Source organism: Podarcis gaigeae (assembly GCF_964106915.1).
Source record: "Podarcis gaigeae genome assembly, chromosome: 6".
Taxonomy (NCBI): domain Eukaryota; kingdom Metazoa; phylum Chordata; class Lepidosauria; order Squamata; family Lacertidae; genus Podarcis; species Podarcis gaigeae.
Genome location: NC_139682.1, coordinates 75,750,267 through 75,773,848, shown reverse-complemented (window position 1 = coordinate 75,773,848; position 23,582 = coordinate 75,750,267). Strand labels below are relative to the sequence as shown.

At 44.1% G+C, this 23,582-nt stretch overlaps 2 long non-coding RNA genes across 2 annotated transcripts in view; one reads left to right on the top strand and one right to left on the bottom strand.

Moving 5' to 3' along the window:
- The first annotated feature begins 41 nt into the window (after positions 1-41).
- On the top strand, positions 42-5,588 carry LOC310846703. Its single transcript, XR_014565491.1, has 3 exons — positions 42-142; positions 4,233-4,270; positions 5,497-5,588. It is a non-coding gene; the product is annotated as an uncharacterized lncRNA (long non-coding RNA).
- The window catches only part of LOC310846696, a 23,329-nt gene continuing 4,783 nt past the window's right edge, over positions 5,037-23,582 (bottom strand). The window contains exon 3 of the long non-coding RNA XR_014565482.1: positions 5,037-5,568. This is a non-coding gene — a long non-coding RNA (uncharacterized lncRNA). The remainder of the gene's footprint in view (positions 5,569-23,582) is intronic.

Below are 23,582 nucleotides of genomic sequence, written 5' to 3'. Positions count from 1 at the left end.
TGCTTCAAGTGGCAGACGCTGGTGGTGAAAGCCCCCCCATCCCAAAACCCGAGCGATTTTCCTGTCTTGGAAATCAGTTGTGCTGCTGGATTGGAACTGGGATTGTTAACTTTAAAACAACAGCCTAGCTGTGTGTGCCAAGGTGACCAGGCACAGGATTTTCCTTTGAAAAGGGGGTGTAAGGACAAAGAATCAAGCAAAATAGAGGTTCAAAAGCTCTGCTTCCTAACCAGTTTTACACAGCTAGGGCTTCCTCTCCCTAATGGAAAACTACTGTTGAAAAGGGGAAATTGGAATTTGTAGAGAAAGATTTATCCTACCTAAGCAGACCAAGCAGACGTATACTAGGGATGAGGTAATACTCAGACTCAGGAACCTGGCTGGGGATCCTTGTGGCAAGCAAAAATAGGAGAAAGGTGAGGTGCTGAGAGAAGGAGATGCTGCAGATATGTTGCCTCTTTGGGTTCGCTGTGTAACCTTCTCTGGACTGGAACAGAGTGTTATGTGACAGAAAACTAAGACTATGTACACATTAGTGGCTTGTAATACACTGAGGTCGTTTCCCCCAACTACATTTTAAGTTGCTTTCTTATGTTCCTATGCAAACCAGGGTGCAGGGCTGTCTTCACCTGATGTGCATTGTTTTATCCCTGCGCTGAATACTGCAGCTTCTGTTTTCTAATCAGATGGACCAAAGCTGGTTTGAGGGGAGGGCATCAAGCAGGAGTGTTACTCCAGAAGCTACAGGATACAGATGAATTCTGGCTAACATCATGTGTACTTCAGACATCAGTAGTATGTAAATGGAAATGTGTACAAAGCCTAAGTTGGGTCCATTCATTTTAATGGATCTATTCTGAGGAAAACTTAGTTGAAAATGACCCAATATGCATAGCACCCAAGACTAGTCAAGTTTTTTTTGACATTTGAGGCAGATATGGCCACAAGCACCTCTCCTCCTTACTGGCAGTTGTTGTTGTTATCCTTTTTGTAAACCACTTTGAGGTTTTCTTTTAACAATCAAGTAGTGTGATTTTTTTGAAATGAATAAATATTCTTATTAGCTACCTTTTCATAATACCAAAAATCTGCCTGAAGTGGCCACCTCCCTCTGTCTAATTGGGTGCATCCTTTCATCACACTTCAAGCCTCAAATTATGCCCCCCACAATAAAATATGGAAATAATGTGTGATTCAGCCCCACTTATGGAATAAATGCCATAGGTTATAGAATCATAGAATCATAGAGTTGGAAGAGGCCACAAGGGCCTTCGAGTCCAACCCCCTGCCAAGCAGGAAACACCATCAGAGCACTCCTGACATATGGTTGTCAAGCCTCTGCTTAAAGACCTCCAAAGAAGGAGACTCCACCACACTCCTTGGCAGCAAATTCCACTGTCGAACAGCTCTTACTGTCAGGAAGTTCTTCCTAATGTTTAGGTGGAATCTTTTTTCTTGTCGTTTGGAACCATTGCTCCGTGTCCGCTTCTCTGGAGCAGCAGAAAACAACCTTTCTCCCTCCTCTATGTGACATCCTTTTATATATTTGAACATGGCTATCATATCACCCCTTAACCTCCTCTTCTCCAGGCTAAACATGCCCAGCTCCCTTAGCCGTTCTTCATAAGGCATCGTTTCCAGGCCTTTGACCATTTTGGTTGCCCTCCTCTGGACACGTTCCAGTTTGTCAGTGTCCTTCTTGAACTGTGGTGCCCAGAACTGGACACAGTACTCCAGGTGAGGTCTGACCAGAGCAGAATACAGTGGCACTATTACTTCCCTTGATCTAGATGCAATACTCCTATTGATGCAGCCCAGAATTGCATTGGCATTTTTAGCTGCCACATCACACTGTTGGCTCATGTCAAGTTTGTGGTCAACCAAGACTCCTAGATCCTTTTCACATGTACTGCTCTCAAGCCAGGTGTCCCCCATCTTGTATTTGTGCCTCTCATTTTTTTTGCCCAAGTGCAATACTTTACATTTCTCCCTATTAAAATTCATCTTGTTTGTTTTGGCCCAGTTCTCTAACCTGTCAAGGTCGTTTTGAAGTGTGATCCTGTCCTCTGGGGTGTTAGCCACCCCTCCCAGTTTGGTGTCATCTGCAAATTTGATCAGGATGCCCTTGAGTCCATCATCCAAGTCATTGATAAAGATGTTGAATAAGACCGGGCCCAAGACAGAACCCTGTGGCACCCCACTAGTCACTCTTCTCCAGGATGAAGAGGAACCATTGATGAGCACCCTTTGGGTTCGTTCAGTCAGCCAGTTACAAATCCACTGAGTGGTAGCATAGTCAAGTCCGCATTTTACCAGCTTCTTTACAAGAATATCATGGGGCACCTTGTCAAATGCCTTGCTGAAATCAAGGTAGGCTACATCCACTGCGTTCCCTTCATCTACCAGGCTTGTAATTCTGTCAAAAAACGAGATCAGGTTAGTCTGACATGACTTATTTTTCAGAAATCCATGCTAACTATTGGTGATCACAGCATTCCTTTCTAGGTGCTCACAGACTGTTTGCTTAATGATCTGCTCCAGAATCTTCCCTGGTATTGATGTCAGACTGACTGGGCGGTAATTATTTGGGTCCTCTCTTTTCCCCTTTTTGAAAATAGGGACAACATTTGCCCTCCTCCAGTCTGCCGGGACTTCGCCTGTTCTCCAGGAATTCTCGAAGATGACTGCCAGTGGTTCTGAGATCACATCTGCCAGTTCTTTTAATACTCTTGGATGCAGTTCATCTGGCCCTGGAGACTTGAATACATCTAAACTAGCCAAGTATTCTTGTACTATCTCCTTAGTTATTCTGGGCTGTGTTTCCTCTGCTGAATCCAAATTCTGCTCCAAATTCTGCTCCAAATTCTTCAGGTCGGGCATTGTTTTCTTTATTGGAGAAGTATTGGAGAAGTATTTGTGAATTTATTGGAGAAGTATCTTTATTGTTTTCTTTATTTATATTATACGTGGTGGAGGGGGATTTCAACCTGTTGTTATGAATCTGCTTTGGACTTGCCTGCTTCTTCCTTCCACCCTCTTTCTCTTCCCTGCTCCAATTCCCCCTCTCACTGCGTAGTTTGTGCTAACCATAGTTTGCTGTGACATCCAGATTGGGCAAACTATAGTTTCCACATGCTGCAGTTTACATCCAAACTGCTGTTTGAAGTGAATTTGCAATTCTGGTTTGGATTCAAACTATTGCTCTGGGTTTGAGGGTGGGCCTGAGTGGCCTTTCAGGATGTCTTGTAAGCCAGAGATTTTGAGCATGAAAGGTTCAGGGTTAGGAAGAGTGCAGGAATTGGTTTGGCAAGAACTTTGCCTGGACACGTCCCTGTGCTAACTGATGGTTTTTAGCTCAGCAACTACCTTTGTGAAGGAGCCTGAAAGCTGGTGTAATGATTCATATTTTTGCCCTCAGTCTGTTCTCAAGAAAGAGGACAACCTAAGCCCTTACATTTTTAAAATCAGTATCTGAAGAAAAGATCAGGACAAAGGTCAAAGAGCTTAGAAGATTTCTTGGGTAACCTTTGGGGGTCTCCCAGCCAGTATGGTGTAGTGGTTAAGAGCGGTGGACTCGTAATCTGGTGAACCGGGTTCGCTTCCCTGCTCCTCCACATGCAGCTGCTGGGTGACCTTGGGCTAGTCACACTTCTTTGAAGTCTTTCAGCCCCATTCACCTCACAGAGTGTTTGTTGTGGGGGAGGAAGGGAAAGGAGAATGTTAGCCGCTTTGAGACTCCTTCAGTTAGTGATAAAGCGGGATGTCAAATCCAAACTACTCCTCTTCCTCCTCCTCCTCCTCCTCCTCCTCTTCTTCTTCTTCTCCTTCTCCTTCTCCTTCTTCTCCTCCTCCCATACCAATCATACAGGGTAGATTCACAAATAGTCACATCCCTCCCTCATCCGTTCTTCGCACACCGCAAAACCATTCAGCAACATCTGCAGTCTAAAGTTCCCTTAGAATAAATTATTTTAACACCCAGGAATGTATTTCAAAGGCTACTGAAGCTTAAGAGGAAAACCTCCCTTTGCCTTTAGGGAGCTTTGGGGTGGATTATAGATGACTAAAGCATTGCAAACAATTGTCTCCTCATTTCTTGCATCGTGGTGTTCCCCTTCTGTTGTTAGATGTATTGGTTTTTATGTTTCTGTGCTTTTAGGTTTGTACATATTTTATGGGCTAATAGCTGTAAATAAATAAATAAAAAAAAAAAATTTGTCTCCTCATTTCAGATGAACCAAGTGCGGTAGCCAGAAGGCAGGAAAGCAAGGTAGGTACAAGACATTCAAGTAACATTACATGCGCCACAAAATCACTCCCTTTCCACATGCCACACCAGTTTGTCTGCTGGGGAACAGAGGAAACAGACTTCCACCTGCTGGGACGGCTTCTCCCAAAGGGTCTTCTTTGTTACTGGCTCTCCCAGAATCGCGAGCAGAGAAAAAATATTCAACGTTACCTGCTGCCTCTAACTGGAGAGAGCAGGGATTGAAACTGGCATCTTCTGCATAGAAGCAAGCATCTGCTCTACCACTGAACTAGGTTATTTCTCCTGAGACGTGCCGCCCCCCCGCCCCCCCCCCCCGTGCACCCTGCCATGGAATCACCCACACAGCACAGAGAATCCTGTAGAAAGTCCTAAAGGGTCCACTCAGTTTGCAGGGGGCATCGGAGCTTTGTTACACCCCTTCATGGGAGTCTACCCGAGAACAACCAACACTCCCTTGTGGTTCCACTCTTTTGTGAATGATCAGAAGTGGTGTGCAAGTTGTCTGATGTGCAAGAGAGCCAGTGTGGTGCAGTGGTTAAGAGCGGTAGTCTCGTAATCTGGGGAACCGGGTTCGCTTCCCCACTCCTCCACATGCAGCTGCTGGGTGACCTTGGGCCAGTCACACTTCTTTGAAGTCTCTCATCCCCATGCACCTCACAGAGTGTTTGTTGTGGGGGAGGAAGGGAAAGGAGAATGTTAGCCACTTTGAGACTCCTTCGGGTAGTGATAAAGCGGGATATCAAATCCAAACTCTTCTTCTTCTTTCAGGAAGAGTTGTCTGCTGTTATGTATCTGCTCCTAGAGGAACCACAATATGCTCTTGAGGAGCCCCAGGAGCACAGCGTTGAAAATCCACTAACTTACTGGCGAAGATATTCCTTCCTGTTTCTATTCTGTGATAAAAGAGTCCTTGTCTGTCATCTTGAGGAAATGTCCTCCAAGCCTTCCATAACAGGATGCAACCCACTTATAGGCCAGAACATGCAAATGCCATGTATGAGACCTACTGCTTTTCAGACCCTTCTGGTATAATTGCCAAGACTGTGCTGTCCTCTGTTGCCTTAGAGTCAAATCTGAGCCCATCTCCTTTGCACATTCAGCTTCCAAAGCAATGAAGGGAAAAACATGTTGTTTTGTAATACACAAAATGCAGAAAGAACTAGCAAAAATGTTTTTATTAACTCACGATAGCAATGAAGTGTTGTCTATTGTTATGCCGCCTCCAGAGGCTCGAACCAGAAAAGGCTCCATTTTCTCCCTCCTTAGAGATGAAACAATTGAGCAGAAACTGGACTTAGCTGCCCAGGACCAGTGCAAAAGCAAAAAGAAATTAAGTTTCCAAAGCATAAGAAGATGGTACCAAGGAGAGGTCCTCATAAAATACTGACTAAAATATTTCCAAATTAGGAGGCAGGCTGTAAACCTTTTCTTGTCCTAAGATGAATTGCTATTGTTAAGGAAATAACTGGGGTGGTGATACCACCTCACTGTGCATATGGTCTTAGACTTTTGCATTTGTATTATATTGAAGATGCCATAATAAAAGCAAAACCTACAAGGATTCCCCACACCAAGTCAGCAAAGCAGATGTCTGGAAGTTTCAACTGATACATTGCTTTGAGTACAGTGGTACCTTGGGTTACAGACGCTTCAGGTTACAGACTCCGCTACCCCAGAAGTAGTACCTCGGGTTAAGAACTTTGCTTCAGGATGAGAACAGAAATCGTGCGGCAGCAGCTGGAGGTCCCATTAGCTAAAGTGGTATCTCAGGTTAAGAACAGTTTCAGGTTAAGAACGGACCTCCGGAACGAATAAAGTTCTTAACCTGAGGTACCACTGTATTTGTAAAGTTACAAATTACTGTTATGGTACAATATAACTCTACCTCACCATGTTCAGTAAAGATCAAATCCCCCCAAAAGATAAATATGTCAGGGAACCTGAATACCACCATACAGTATCTAAGGTCCATGCAAAATTCCAGGAGCCTAGGGACTAACCTTGTCTCTTGAATCTAAGCAAGGTGTCATCTTGACAAACTAACTGCTTTGTTTCAAATGGCTTGCATTTTACAAGCTGGTAGTATGTTTTCCATGGAGTGTTATTGCTAGTGCTAGTTTCCTCTGAACTATGAAAAGATCTCAGAAGCTATCCATGATCTCATGCTTCCTGGAATTTTCCTAAATACATAGGAAAGTACACAGTGGCTCTTGTAACTTCATAGCAAGGAGAAAGACCGAACAACACTGTAATTAGTACACATAGTTTGAGCATGAAGGTTGCAATCGTGCACAGTCAGGATGGGGAACCAGTGGCTCACCAGATGTTGTTGGACTCCGACTCCCATCAGACCCAGCCGGAATGGAAAATGGTCAGGGGTTATAGGAGCTGTAGTCCTATAATATCTGGAATACCACAGCTTTTCTATCCCTGGCAGTGAGTCCCATTGAACTCAGTGGGGCTTGCTTCTGAGGAAGCATGCATCAGATTGCATTGTAGATTTCTTAGGCACATACTGGGAAAGCGTCTTAAAGATACACCTAAAGTTGTTAAGTGGTAATGTGACAACATGTGTTTGCAAATACGTGTGTCGTACAAGTGCACTTGTCAAGGAGCACTGGATTACTTGGTGGCAAACCCAAACGTGTCTCTGTATAATGTTTGCAATGCCCCTAAATTCCCTAAAACATGGTTGACATGCATAGTTATGCACAAAGAGGGCCAGCCCACCCATGAGGCAAGGCAAGGTGACCACCTCAGGTGGCAGGTTCCACAGGAGCAGCAGATCTGGTGTCCAAGAAATGCAGATCTGCCAAGGAATGCAAATCTTTAGATCTGCCACTGCCTCAGCAGCTGCCCTCCCAATGCTACCTCTAAAACCGTCTCTTGGAAGAGAGAGTCTCTGCTTGTCTCCTCCCACCCTTGTTCCTGATGTAGATCTTCACATACTCACAGTGGCGTAGCGTGGGGGGTGCAGGGGGGCCGGCCGCAACATCTGGGGGTTAGGGTTAGGGGGCACAAATCCACGGGTTAGGGATGCAAATCCACGGGTTAGGGGGCGCAAATCCACGGGTTAGGGGGCGCAAATTACTTGCCTTGCCCCGGGTGCTGACAACCCACGCTACGCCACTGCATACTCATTCTTCCCTGGCAGGGGGCATTTTGTGGGTCTTACGCCAGCCCTGTGCACAAACTATCCCTACTGTTTGTGCAGATAGACAGTACTGCAGATAGAAACATAGCAGGTGCTTTTCAGATCAAAACTTAAGAACTTCTGATTCTGTCACCCATTTCAGTTCCCACTCATTCCTCTTAGCTAATTAAATGGTGAAGCTATCATGATAAATTGCTAAATAAGCTTTGTCCAGGAAATGTACATTTGCTAGATTGGTCTTTCACTCCTGGTTGCTTGAATCAAATGAGATTAGACATATTTAGGAAGCAGCACTAATCTGATAACTATTTCAGCATAAAGAGCAACCAGCCTTCAGCAAAAGCAAATGGTTAGGGTGTTGTACAATTTGCTGTACAATTTTATTTCCTTTAAAAATTTATTCATTTGCAGTATTTATATTGGCCACACAATAACATAGTTATCTTGTCTGCTCACAACTTCTTTTTAAGGACTTCTTATAGAGGGTCAAATCATACATTGTTTACATTCCGACTTCTTCTGGTGTCTATAATTTTGTGTTCACAATAACAAGTAAACCTTTGTAGCTTAAAATTAACAGTAAGGCAATGCTGCCCTGAAGGCCCCAATTTGTAGGAAACAAAATGTTTGTTTGTTTGTTTAATTTATATCACACCCTTGTTACCAAATGAACCCCAGGCAGAAAACAAACAAACAATTTTAAAATCTGCTTCTGTAAAGATCCAACTCACATCAGCTGTAGCCAGCATGGCCAAAGGTTAGGGTGGGATGATGGTAGCTGTAGTTTGACAACATCTGGAGAGAACCAGGGGAAGGCTGATTTATAGCCTGTATTCTGGCCTTTGGGTTCAGCTTGTCTTTTGTTGATGAAGGGCAAAGGAAATCCAGGGTAACTGTCAATGAGTACAAAGCATTTTAAAGCGGGGGGTTTAAACAAGAGGTGTAAAAGACATTGGTTTGTGTCCAATGTTAGTTTTACTCAGAGTAGGTACATTAAAATTAATGGATTAAAATTAGTTGGCAGTTTTTAAGCAGAGGTTAAGAAGAACTAACATTGGACACAGCCCCTTAATTATTGTTATAGTTTAAAGCTGAAGTCTAATCCAACTATTTTTTTTCCTTAAAAACATAAAACTTTATAGAAATGAAACAAATAATAATAACAAACTATAGTAAACAATGTGTGGGGTGAGAGTTTTCATATTCTCTGCTGCACATTTTCTACAGAAAAGCGATCCAAGCATTTTCATTTTTAACAAATAACTAAAATATGGTGCAAAGATGGATGTATAGGACAAGATCGCTTCATGCCCTTGACCATTTTAGATGCTTCTTTGTTCAGACTTTCCCTCACCAGATGATTGGAGCTGATGAGGATTTTCCTAGCTTAATAGAAACTGAGTGACACAGCTGAAGTGCAATCGGCAAAATCTTGTTATGAACAATAAGGTGATTTTGAAAGCTGGTGGTTTGCCAGTGCTGAGATTAGTCTTCTAGTAATAAAAATAGCTTGGAAACTAATGATCATTATATATATAAAAAGCTTACTACTGTTTTCCCCACACACATTTTAAACCCTACCTTTCAAAGTTCCCCACAGCTAACCTAAACTATTGTTTGGTCTTTTTCCCAGGAAAGTGAGCGTGGCATGGGGTGGCTGACTAACTCTGACTCAGCCACTTCCTTACTTCCCATGAACCGCTTACCACAGAAGGTGTAGGTCTGTTTACATATGATTTATTGTATATTAATGTGCAAAACAGCCACCAGATGATCTACCAGCTTCAGAAAAATGGAATGCAAATTATGTTTTCTGAATATAACACAACCATGCAATTTAGAAGCAGCTTCTCTTTCTAAACTGTACTCCAGCACTGACCATATTTGCCGATCCTAGCCCTAGGACAAAAGGTGAGGTTTCTGCTGGGAATACACTTAATAAACCTACTTCCTTCAAGCCTATGCTGCACTTCAGCCCCCTCTTGTGGCATTCATTGCCATTCTCTGTGCTTTGAGGAGTAAGGTTAGTGCTGTGGTGAAGGACTGATTTTTCAGAGAACAATGATGTGTGCAAGGACAGAGCAATACCTTTAGGAGAGATCATCCAAGCTCACAGATTCAATATTAAAATCTTTCCACTGGTAATAATAATAATAATAATAATCCCTCTTCACTGGGGAACGGACCTAACTCCATGGAAGAAAACAAGTTGTGTGCAAGAGTTGCACTGAATTCAGTAGATGACGGGAAAGAACTTTCCTTAAGACTTTGGAGAGCAGTTTCAGGTGCTCTTTGGGTCTTACATTTATCATGCAACACTAGCAAGAAATAACTTACATGCACATTCCTGTTCCTGTGGTTTGTTTCCTTTAGTAATACATATTTACTAACCCTATCTCAATTTTGTCTACACAGTAATCCAGATGACAAGGAAATAATTCATGAATGCAATAATTTATATGTTGCGTCAACGTTTTCTTCCTTCCTTTGCCGAAGGCAAGAAGGGATTCTAGTTAGCAGAATCATGTGAGGTACTTATCTAAGCCATAATGCTGTCAAAATAGTGGGGGAAAAGACATTGCACCACTTCATAATGCTAGTGTCCATATTAACACTTCCTATCATCTTCCAACCATATCAAATTATGGGCTTTAGTATGTTCAGTTCTCCCATTCCGTACTCTTTTCATTGCAACTCTATTGTGAGAAAGTTTAAATATATAAATGTAAGTAAATGAAGTCAACTAATCCATACATTTCTAGGGTTTGCCGATCAGAAGGTCAGCGATTCGAATCCCTGTGACGGGGTGAGCTTCCGTTGCTCAATCCCAGCTCCTGCCCACCTAGCAGTTTGAAAGAATGTCAAAGTGCAAGTAGATAAATAGGTACTGCTCTGGTAGGAAGGTAAACGGCGTTTCTGTGTGCTGCTCTGGTTGGCTAGAAGCAGCTTAGTCATGCTGGTCACATGACCCGGAAGTTGTATGCCGGCTCCTTTGGCCAATAAAGCGAGATGAGCGCCACAACCCCAGAGTCGTCCATGACTGGACTTAACGGTCAGGGGTCCCTTTACCTTTACCTAATCCATACATTTCTTTTTTTAAGTTTCCCACTCACTCCTTCAATCACAGTAAATCATTTTGTGATTTTTTATGATTAAAAGTTGTATTTAAATGCTAAAACACAACAGTTTTGTGTTTGCAGGAACAAGGTACTGCATATTAAAATTGTTGCTATACTCTAGAGAACCTCCCAAAGAGCACAGTGTACATAAGATAATAAAGCACCAAGTTAGGACTTGCTATTTTAACAGGCGTGAAATAGCCTATTTTATTTTCAAATGCAGAATAAATGTCTTAGCTGAGACTCCTTAAAGCAGCATTTTAAATTTCTCACATTTTAAATCTCTCACAGACAATGTAGCTCAGCAAAAAATCCTCTTGATATGCACCAAACAATAATTAGCCCATTCATTAAATTTTATAACCCAGAGACTATTGCACTAAGTATTAATAGAAAAGAACACACAACCGTTCTTCCTGCTCAATCGGCTATCATTTCCCACTGATATATCCTTGTAACTGAAATGTCCTCTTGTTGAAAGACATACCTTGAAAAGTCCTTCCCAACCAATAAAAGATCAGACCTACTCAGATGCCAACAACTTGTGACTCATACTGCGAGGGCTGAATTCTGAAAAATATTCCCCATTCCAAGCAAATTTAGAGATTTATTTACATCTTAAGAAATACTTCAATGCATAATTTAAAACACCACTCCTGTCTTTCTGTTATGCCGTAGTACATCTAATACAGCCTTGATTATGTATCAGTTGGGCAGTGGAGGGAGAAACCTAAATGCATAAAAATTCATATAATATATAATGCAGACATGACTAAGTGCCAATAAGAGCCTGATCCTATATGCCGGTGATGGGGAACCTGTAGCCCTCTAGATATTGCTGAACTACAACTCGTATCAGCCCTAGCTACATGGCCAATGATCATGGGTTGGACTCCCACAATATCTGTAGGGCCACAGATTCCTCAATCTGTTATACATATTTACCTAGAGATAAGTCCCACTGAATTCATTGGGACTTACTCCCAAGTAAATGTGCATAGGCTGGCAGCTATGTGTCCTTATCTTATTGTATACTTGGAAATAAGGTCTTCTGTATAGCTCAGTTGGTTAGAGCATAGTGCTAATCATGCCAAGGTCACAGGTTCAATCCCCATATGGGACAGCTGCATATTCCTGCATTGCAGGGGGCTGGACTAGATGATCCACAGGGTCCCTTCCAACAATTCTATGACTCTAAGTCCCAATGTAACTTATTACCAAATGCCAGAAGCCCTGCTGTGCTCTCTGGTTCAACGCCAGATTAGATGCTGGCGTGACAGATGTGCCGGCAGAACTCTCCTGTTATGCTGACAGAACCATTCTGCCTCTGCTGCAGCCAAAATAAGGCAGAGATGGGGGTTCAGTTAGGGCAACAGGGGAGGAGCATATTCCTATACTCCTTTCAGGCTACATCTACATTGCAGAACATTCTTCTAGACACAGACCCTGGTGCAAGAAACTTCACTTCAGTGGGAGATTTAAGAGAGAAAAGCTTGTCCCGCTTCAGTGGGAAGGTCTATAAAAAAATTAAAGAACTGTCTCCATGACCAAATGTCTCCTCTTGGTTTACAGATTCATCTGTAACTTTTAACAAATCAGTTACAGATAGGTAGCCGTGTTGGTCTGCCATAGTCAAAACAAAAAAAATTCCTTCCAGTAGCACCTTAAAGATTCGTATCTGAAGAAGTGTGCATGCACACGAAAGCTCATACCAAGAACTAACTTAGTTGGTCTTTAAGGTGCTACTGGAAGGAATTTTTTTTGTTTTAACAAATCAGAAAGTCAAGGAACACATGCAACCTCTCTCCTACGCATGTCTTCTCAGAAGACATTTTATAACCACTGGAGAATCCTAGATAGCTAAAACCTCCCCCAAAATAGATGGATGACCTGATGAAGTAGTCTATATGCTTTCATAATACGGTTAATTAATATGTTACAACAATGAATGTCAACAGCAGATAATGCAAGTAATTCTTGCCACTCACATTCCTGTTCCTATACCCTTGAAACTGAAATATCCTCTTGTTGAAAGACATATGCTGAAAAGTCCTTCAATCATTCATGTTGACATTCCAAGTCAAAATTGGCTAGTGTTTTGAAATTCACATTTTTCTCATCTGTTGGACATACTCAAGTGAATAGTGACAATCACCTTCAGGCTAAGATCAACATTCATATTAGGGCTATACCTTTATTAGCACAACCGAAATGTCACAAATTATTGTACCGTACACGCTCTCCTTAATTCTTCATCAGGCTAGATGTAAACAAAGCAGGGGGTGGAGAGACAGAAAAATTCGCCAGTAGTGTAACCATATCTGCCTGCATTCATCTTATGACAGAGTGCTGGAGGAGATGGGGACCTTCAAATAAGGTTTTGTTAGACACTATACACGAATGCAGGGACGCAGGTGGCACTGTGGGTTAAAGCCTCAGCGCCTAGGACTTGCCGATCGAAAGGTCGGCGGTTCGAATCCCTGCGGCGGGGTGCGCTCCCGCTGCTTGGTCCTAGCGCCTGCCAACCTAGCAGTTCGAAAGCACCTCCGGGTGCAAGTAGATAAATAGGGACCGCTTACCAGCGGGAAGGTAAACGGCGTTTCCGTGTGCGGCTCTGGCTCGCCAGATGCAGCTTTGTCACGCTGGCCACGTGACCCGGAAGTGTCTCCGGACAGCGCTGGCCCCTGGCCTCTTGAGTGAGATGGGCGCACAACCCCAGAGTCTGTCAAGACTGGCCCGTACGGGCAGGGGTACCTTTACCTTTTTATACACGAATGCACAAAGCCTGGAGATGCTTTCAGACTGTCACTATACTGGCAAATGAAGACCCCACAATTAAAGATGATTTGCTGCTTTTTAGCAACACACTTTCTGTGATGCAGGAATTGATAGGAAAATGCATTGCAAAGTGTGGGATAACATTTGCTTGATGCAACAGTCATCTAATCACCCCTCAAGCAAATTTAGAATTGCTGATAATCTGGAAGCAACAATTGTGGGAAGAAAAACAAACTAACAATGGCAGTTCCCCCATCTCCAGAAATACAAAACCTAACCCTTACAACAGTCCATTTCCATCCTTAGGTGAAACACACCGGTACCTCATTGGGTGAAAAAAAAATTTAAACAGAAGCTTTATATTAGAAGGCATGGAGATTAATTTTAGATAGTGTGTTCTATTTTATTTTTTAAGTAATTAGAATAAAATTGGGTAGCTTTACCTAGCAGTTTGAGGGATTGCTCCCTAAGGAGAACAAAGTTTCATCTTCAGGTAGTGCAAGACTCTATTCTTCCCATTTAGGATCACCAATGTGTCTCTGAGTTTTGGGACATTCACAACAATGTCTGGGACTGCTAACATTCACCAAATTTTAGGCACTGATATATTCTGCAACGAACTCTGCCCTTCACAAAATACTTTTGGTTATTTAATCAACATCCATTGCTCGCTAATATTTCTTTTTCTAAAAAGTCCAAAGGAACAATGTGAGACATTATTTCAGTGTAATGTTAGAATGTAGGACTATGCCATGCTTTCAGAGCATAAGAACGAAAGTGGCCAATTCACTTCACAGAAAGAGGCCTTTGTTTGGGTGCCATCTGCAGAGGGAGCCTTTGAAGTTCTGTTTTTGAGCTTCCCCACATTGTTGCTTCCTCAGAGTGATGAGTTTGAGGCAAATTCTGATATATGTCAGAATATAACCGAGAATGTAACCGAGAGGTTTATACTGCTCAAGGGTAGTCACAAACGCAATTGTTGTGTAATGGAGATTGGAATGAATGCCCCAGTAGGTGAGAGGCGTAGTTTCTTCTTAATCTGAAAACTGACTGTAAAAGGGACATTTACAGTGGTACCTCAGGTTAAGAACTTAATTCGTCCTGGAAGTCCATTCTTAACCTGAAACTGTTCTTAACCTGAGGTACCACTTTAGCTAATGGGGCCTCCCGCTGCTGCTGCACCACCGCCACACAATTTCTGTTCTCATCCTGAAGCAAAGTTCTTAACCCAAGGTACTATTTCTGGGTTAGCGAAGTCTGTAACCTGAAGCGTATGTAACCTGAAGCGTCTGTAACCCAAGGTACCACTGTATATTCTAAACTAAGGTCCATATGCAACACTGCAGCTCTCCTGCTACAAGGGACTTCTTGTGAATAACAGAACTTCCTCGCCCTCTCCTGTTGCCTCCAGTCCCCCTGCGCCCTCTCAAAATCAGCTTTGGAAGGTAGAGATACTCTGGAGCAGATTCTGGGTGTGTGTAGTGGAAGCTGTCTGTGGACAAATGCTGGCTCCCTTGGCCACTAAAGCGAGATGAGTGCCACAACCCCAGAGTCATTCACAACTGGATTTAACAGTACCATTTTTAGTGGGAACCACCATAGCCACTAGAGGGCTGTAAATTTTTTTGTCCCTGGCTTTTTAGACTTGTCTACCCCTGTACTTGGGACTAGGGTGGCGCTGTGGGTTAAACCACAGAGCCTAGGACTTGCTAATCAGAAGGTTGGCGGTTCGAATCCCCGTGACGGGGTGAGCTCCCGTTGCTCAGTCCCTGCTCCTGCCAACCTAGCAGTTCAAAAGCACATCAAAGTGCAAGTAGATAAATAGGTACTGCTCCAGCGGGAATGTAAACGGCGTTTCCGTGCGCTGCCAGAAGCGGCTTAGTCATGCTGGCCACATGATTCGGAAGCTGTACGCTGGCTCCCTCGGCCAATAAAGCGAGATGAGTGCCGCAACTCCAGAGTTGGCCACGACTGGACCTAATGGTCAAGGGTCTCTTTACCTTTACCCCTGTACTTTATGAAACCAAAAGGGATGCATTGGTTGCTAGTTGTGATTCCCACCCCCCACCCCCAGCTTTCCTACCACACTATTTGAGCAACTATTTGGTTCTTCATATACAACTCTATTATCACTAGCACCAACTAGTGAAATTAACTGTAACTGCACTTCTTACAAATACCAGATTCCATGTATTACACTAGAGCAGGCTTCCTCAAATGCGGCCCTCCAGATGTTTTTGGCCTACAACTCCCATGATCCCTAGCTAGCAGGACCAGTGGTCAGGGATGGTGGGAATTGTAGTCTCAAAACATCTGGAGGGCCAAGTTTGAGGAAGCCTGCACTAGAGACTATAGGAATAGTATTGCATCCTAAATTGTATTAATGATTCAGCACTACCATCAAGAGAATGTTTTAACTGCAACATACTGTACATTCCTTTTTTTAAAAAAGTTTTGAATTTTCATACTATCTTCTGCATTTATAGAGTCTCTCCTGTCCTTCTTGGTCTTTTATCAAGTGTGCCAGTTAAAGCATAGAAAGGACATTTCTTCTTAACTGGAGGAAACATTCTTGCATAAAAGTTGCTCATTTTAAAAGCAATCCTTCTTGGGACCTGGATTATTTGGAAATGTAAACATTGGCAAGCATCCAAACCACACTTATTTTAATACAGTAGTAGTGTTAACTGGAGGAAGTAGAAACAGGCAGTAGAATCGGTGCAGAGAGATCTCTGGGATGATTTGTATGATCCTGACTGAACAGATTGACAAGGGATGCTCCAATGGTGTGCACATTCCACACCATCACTACACCACCTTGAACTTCACACCTCTTCCACGTGATTCCATTATGCCAGTGGTTTTCAACCAGTGTGCCATGGCACCTGAGGGGTGCCAGGGGTGCCGTGGGCAACACTTACCTCTGTCCCTCTTTCTTTCCTTCCCTCCCTTCCTCTGATGCCCCCTTACATCTCTGCCTCCCAAAGGCTTGCACAGCTGTTTGTTGCAGCAGCCCTGGCTACAAGCTCCCCAGGAGAATGGTGCCTCTGGGGCTGGCCAGGGGGTGCTTCCGAGGCCCCTGTGGGGCAGTGTGAGGAGGCACCTCTCTTTGGAGCGGGGGGGGGGGGGGCAGCTCAGAGACCGGGGGTGGCAGCTGCGGCTGCCCAGAAAACTCCCAAGGAGACGAGGCTGGGGAAACACTCCACAAGGGAGGGTATTTGAAAAGGGGTGAGAGGCTGCCAGCTCTGCAGCCAAGGGGTGACATAACTCGTGAGCCCCACAGGAGTTCTGCAGAAAGAATGTGGTTGGTCAAGGGAGCTGTGGACCCAAAAAGGTTGAAAACGTCTGCATTACGCAAACATTGCAGTGGGATCCAATGATGAGGAGGCAACAAGCGCACTGCCCTGGAAATGGGCAACTGGCGGCCAACTCTTTTTTCCAGCAATCACAGGCCCAGCACACTTTGAGCAATGAATGCCTTGGCTCTGTTATTGTTTCAAATGATTGCTGCTGCTGCTATCTCACTACTTGTAGTAAAGCACCCATCTACAAACTTTGTTTTGAGAATAGCGACTGCAAGCAACTGAAACTTTAATTTATAGAAAACAACACAATTCTTATCTCATTGATATGGCTGTGTTTTCTTAGGTTTAGTCACATTTCTCAGACATCTGCCTAGCCTGAGCATCCTGTTTACATTAGCAACTAGGCAGTTCTAATAACAGAAATCCCTGCTGGATAATTCCAGGTGCTGTGTGTGTGTGTTTCATATGCTCATTTTGCAAAGAGAGGCATTGTGTTGTTGTCAGCTGGGAAATCAATTTCATCACACTTAACCTTCTAGCAGAACTGAATGCAGCTTGAATATTTGTTTTTATTTATACCAAGTTGTATTTGCATCAACAGCCTATGGGGTTACGTCTGGCTTTTACGATCACAGGGATGATTGCAATTGAAGCTGCCTAGGATGTATGGATGATGTTACACAAAGCAGGGACTGAGCGGGTTCAAGGAAAAGTGAAAATAGAAGTGCTAGGCTGTACGATAGACAGAATTAAAATGTGAACCCATTCACATTGCTATATGCATGTGGCAAGAAATGGTGACATCTGCTGAATTTCTGCCAGGCAGTGGTTAATTGCACAGGGCCATTTGGGGCTGGGGCAAAAGTGCCTCCTCTTATTGGCCTGTGAAGGAACATCTGTGTGCACCCCACCAGTGGGCCAGTCAAGAGGGAAGGAGGAAGAGGAAGGCAGGAAAGCACTGCCAGAGCCATGTGCCTGGGCTAGAGCACCTCGCTGCAAGGACAGCAGGGCGAGGCAACACAGCGGTGCTCCAAGCTTCACGTTTCTCTGCCTTATCTCTGCTCCCATTTCAGGGCTCGTTTGCAACGACAGACTCCCTTGATTAGACAGTAGCTGGCAAAGGGACTGAACGCTGCCCAGTCCACCAGAGAATTCAAATGTTGTTATTTAGTTATTTAAGTGTTGTTAGACACAACACTTGCCCTGCCCTGGGCACTGGCAACCCACGCTACGCCCCTGGAGGTGGCAATTACTCCCCAGGGTTTTTAGCCAGGGAAATTCCTAGCCCTACTTGGAGCTGTCAGGGATTTAGCCTAGGACCTTCTGCATGCAAAGCTGATGCTCTGTCACTAAGAATCCCTCGTCAACAAAAAAGACCGTGCTGTGGCACTGAGTCTTATACAAGTGGTGTTTTTCAGGGAGGTGGAGGCAGGAAGAGCAAAGCTTAGAATTCATTTCATGTGAGGTGGGCGGACTGGAAGAAAGCACAAGGACAGAGTGGGAGAGCCACACAAAGGAGGCATTGAAATATATATTGGCAAACAAAGAGAGCAAAGAGGAATACATTAGGTGACAAGTTCACATAAAAAGTGCAATTTAAATGCTAAGTGTTGTTATGAGTTTGCGGGTGCCAAACCAATATAAATTCCTGCACCCAGTAAAGTGTTGGAATCTAATGAAAGCTTGGGGTGTTAAACTGGGTGCCCGACACCTAATCCCTGAACTCAGCAAGTGTTAGAAGCTAATCAAGGCAGGCTAGCTTATTGTGTTCAGGTAATCGTTTGGGTTTGACCGAACTGTGGGAGGCAGTGGAAGATAGGAGTGCCTGGCGTGCTCTGGTCCATGGGGTCACGAAGAGTCGGACACAACTAAATGACCAAAGAACAACGATCGCTTGGGTGATGGGCCATTAAGGAAAGACAAGGTGATGAGCCATTAAGAAAGCAAAGGAGAGGGGGCTCTGTGTGAGACGGCAAATGGGTGCATCCTTCACTCACAGACAGCAAGAAGAACAAAAGCCCGACTTTTGAAAGTGTTGTGGGTGATCTAGAAGTAAAGCTGCAGGCTGAAAACCAGAGAGGCAGAGCACAATGTCTGTATCCAAGGCAATGGCTATGGGAGAAACAAAACCCTCTTGGGGTGCTAATGCTGTAAACCCCTCCATAGTAGGCTCATGTTGTATATATGTGTAAATAAATCATATACCCTAAAGGCACCACAATCTTTCCAAAAGGAAACAGGAACTCTGAGTTAGCGCCTGGAAACCCTGGAATCTCGCACTGCTCAGAGATTGAGGTGGTGTGCCGTATGAGCAATCACATCAGTATATGAGCAGAACCCACTTCCACCCCACCCCCCGTGGGGAATATCTCATTAGCTGCAACCCCTCAAACTGCCTACCCCCACGTCACTCCTGAGGGCTGGGAGGACCATAAGGGATGGCTTTTCATGGGCAACTCCTCATGAGCCTTGCATTTATGCACATTGCACAAAGAACACGGGACACAGGCTTTCCCATTTACCTCCAAGTTTGTGACAACCTGACTTGTGGCTATTTTCTAGAGTCCCCGTTGCTGCCCATGTCTTCGCTTTCTGGCCACCTTTTAAGCTGGCAGGGGAAAGCTTCTTTCTCAGAATTCCTGAGGCAGTTCCTCCTAGCCCCTAGCTTTTTCATATTTGCCACAATAATAACATTGTCCTTTGCAGCACAATCCTACAGGGGGGGAACTCCAAAGAAAGCTCCCTGAATTTGGTGGGGCTTATTACTAAGTAGGTGTGTAAAGAATGGCGGCCTTTTATCTATTGTCAAACTGTCACCGCAGGTTAAGAATTTCAGCAATGCCCAACCCTAACGTTTTGGGTGGTTGATTTCCTGTTGTAGCTTTTTCTTCAAGCCCCCAAAGATTTCAGCCATTGTCTCTGGCTGCTGCCCCTAACATCTAGAACTCCCTTTCAGAACAACATGCAAGGCTCCCTGCCATCTCTTCCCTAAAATCCCTTTTCCAAAGCCTCCTTCTCCATTAATGCCTTAGGGCATGTACACATAACTGGCTTTGAAATGCAACAAGGCAGTTTCCATCTCCCCCGCCATGTTTCATGTTGTGTTTTAGGCTGCTGGGCGTACCATTGCCTGATCTATTTCCCCATGCTCGTAGCCCTGCCAACCCCTATTTGGCGAAACTGTCATTTGTGCATGCGTAATTTGCACATGTGCAACAGACGTTCTAACAGGTAAACAACCCAGCTGGACCATGGCTTATGTTTTTGAACTGGGTGGAAGCTGCTTTAAGAGAAAGCACATCACAAAGCAGCATTTCCCAAGACACTGCAGGACACAGATGGTCTGTGGCTAAGGTCATGCCTTCTCAGCTTCAGACACGGGTGGTGGGAGCCACTGGAGCCAGGTTAAGTAGTAACACGTACACAGCCTCAGTCTGTGAACAGTACCTGCTCATTTCCTATGGTATGGCTCTCCCTCCTTCCTCTGCTATCTCCCCTCGTGTCTAAATTTAGATTGCATGCTCATCAGGAGAGGGACCGTTTTTCTTTTTGTTTATGTTATGCTGTAATGCCCCACGGACGTTGACATTGAAAGCACTTATATAGAGAAATAGATCCATGAACAAACAAAAAAATGCACAATAATGTATCAAATCGATGCCTTACACACACACACACACACACACACACACACACACACACACACACAACTTGTCTTGCCAACTCCATTTGCTCTCCTGAAATAAATACTGGGCTGGATTCCCTGTCAGATTTATGCTGTGCCCTGCGAAGATGCAATCGAGTAGAGAAAGTCGCCCAGATTGTTTGATCACAGATTGTTCCCTTCTTCCCTTTTTCACATCGCTGATCCAAATGACTTCCTTTTGCTCGCCGCAGTGCACCACTGTCTCCACCACAGTCCTTGTTTAGTATGTGCAAACCGTTCACAGAGTGCATGGATGAAGGAGGGGAAGGGAGAACGCCGCATTAGGAAGGCATTGGAGAAAAAAAGGTAAGAGTTTTCCCAATTTGCTTTCAGCTGCAGTAGCCTTTGCTGCTATTTTTGGAGCTTGGTTCTCGTACCTTTTTGTGCGAAGTTTTTTTTTATGTAACGGCAGGGTGAACTTTAGTCCTAGCACATTTTATGCAGGTGCATTTTAAAGGACACCAGAAACTATTTTTTACTTCCTCTCCCACTTGCCCTTCAGCAGTGGTCTTATCATCCTCACTTTTGTTTCTGCCCACCTTTCCGGGACAAGATGTCAAATATTGATCAAAAGCAGCAGGTTAAAGGGAAAGGTGTGACAAAGCAGATAGACGGTACAATTCGCAAAAAGGCTTGCAGGGCATTATAAAGAGGATCTGAACCCAGAGACTGAATAATGATATGAGGCTCAGCTACAAGGTAATATAGAGGAATGCAGGAATCAGGTGTGTTCCTACCAGACCCCTACATTCTACATATATCAGGGGCTTTCAGACTGGTCCTCAGCCCCAACAAGGATGTCTGTACAGCCCTTGTGTGGGTGTAGAATGCACAGCAGACTTTCACCAGACCTGGGGAACAGGCACTGGTCTTTTTTGACACCTCCTTTTGCAGTGAAGGATAGTCCATTAGGATGAATAGGGCACTGCCCCACCAACCTCTGTCTGCCTTCAGCCAGCCCCCACCTGCTTACTTTCTTACTTCCATCCCATCCAAAGGGTGGCATTGGCAATGATCTACCTCCTCCTTAGTCTCAGTGCTACATTTGTGAAAACTCGGCTAGGAGGAAGATTGAGACAAGGCCAGAATTAGTTGGGCTCTACTACTTATTGGTTCTTGCTTCCCCTACTGTTGGGCTCCTGCCTTGCATCCCAATGGACACCAGCCACAACTGTACTGAAGTTTAATGGCAGAGAGTACTTGTGTTGCATGCCAAAGGTCCCAGGCTTCTGCAATTTAAAAGGATCTCAAGGAACAGGATGCTTGCTGTGACCTTGGGGAACATTCACCCTGGCCATATCTGGGCTAGGTGGACTAATATTCTGAGGCCCACACTATGCATTATGGGCTTGACCACATTTTAGCATCATTTGGGTGTTAATCCACTTTTTCCGCAATTGAATAAGATTGAAATAGTCCACACCAATATGTACCGTATTTTTCGCTCTATAAGACGCACCAGACCACAAGACGCACCTAGTTTTTGGAGGAGGAAAACAAGAAAAAAATATTCTGAATCTCAGAAGCCAGAACAGCAAGAGGGATCGCTGTGCAGTGAAAGCAGCAATCCCTCTTGCTGTTCTGGCTTCTGGGATAGCTGGGAAGCCTGCATTCACTCCATAAGACCCACACACATTTCCCCTTACTTTTTAGGAGGGGAAAAAGTGAGTCTTATAGAGCAAAAAATACGGTATTTGAATTTCTATATAAGGAGCAACCACAATCTTTCCTGTTCACACCACAGACAGTGTTACTGTTGCTATTCGCCCCTACCTTTTAAGTTGTTGATTTTATTATGCCAATTAGGTAGCTGAATGAAGACAACTGTGCGCGTACCTTAAAAAAAAAATCCTGCAAAGGAGGTACACAAAAGCACACAGTCAGGCAATCATAAAGGTTCAGCACACATTTGCAGTTTTCTGGATATATATATATATATATATATGAATGAGATAATCACTCACTTTTCAGATTGCTGTTGTAGATTTTTAAAAATGTGTTTTGCTTGTGCAGTTTTATAGTTTGGGGCAAATCTTCCACAATAAGAGAAGGAGGAAACCCCATGGGGATGGTAGGATTTACTGGAAACAATTTCATTCACTTTTTTTGAAAAAAGAAGAATCTAATTCACTGGCTCTCATTGTGCTCCCAATCTGAATTCAAGATGCTGGCTTTGACTGTCTGTCTGTCTGTCTGTCTGTCTGTCTGTCATCTATCTATCTATAATTTCCCACCTTTTCCCCTGGAAAGTTTGGGAGCAAAATATCTCAGATCCCTCCATTCCCCCACTCCATAGGCGCCTGCCTGCTACTTTCATTTATGTTTAGGTCTCCTAAATATCCCACTGCTATCTGAGGTGAGTGACCGAGAAGGGGGATTCTCAAATGTGGAGGACAGTGAAAATATTCTTTAAGTGGGCCTTTTAAGAATCTTGATTCCATTGGGACTCCGCTACTGCCTCAATTAGCTTATCAGCTTGTTTCAGATTTTGAGGTTGTATTTTTTTCTTTCTTGATTTGCATTATACTAACGTAGTGTAGGGACGCAGGTGGCGCTGTGGGTTAAAGCCTCAGTGCCTAGGACTTGCCGATCAAAAGGTCGGCGGTTCGAATCCCTGCGGCGGGGTGCGCTCCCGCTGCTCGGTCCCAGCGCCTGCCAACCTAGCAGTTCGAAAGCACCTCCGGGTGCAAGTAGATAAATAGGGACCGCTTACCAGCGGGAAGGTAAACGGCGTTTCCGTGTGCGGCTCTGGCTCGCCAGATGCAGCTTTGTCACGCTGGCCACGTGACCCGGAAGTGTCTCCGGACAGCGCTGGCCCCTGGCCTCTTGAGTGAGATGGGCGCACAACCCCAGAGTCTGTCAAGACTGGCCCGTACGGGCAGGGGTACCTTTACCTTTACCTTTACCTAACGTAGTGTAATCTATGTTAAAAGCATAAATCAATAAAAACAAACAAACAAAATTAAATAGAAGAAGCAATTAATTTAGGCCTGCAAGAATCTTTAAAAAAGCTATCTGTCTTGTCCAACTGCAACCATGGAATGATTTAATCACTTGCCTCATGCCATTTCCCCTGATTAAAAACTAATCCCTGAATCTGTTTCTTGACCGGTAGAAGAAAATGGATGGCTACCAGTAAGATACGATGTATTTGTTAGTTTTCCTTTACAGGGATCATACAAAGGATCAAATAACAGCTTCGGGGAAAGATTTTAGTTGCGTCGTCTCTAGGGTACATGGGGAAAGTCCA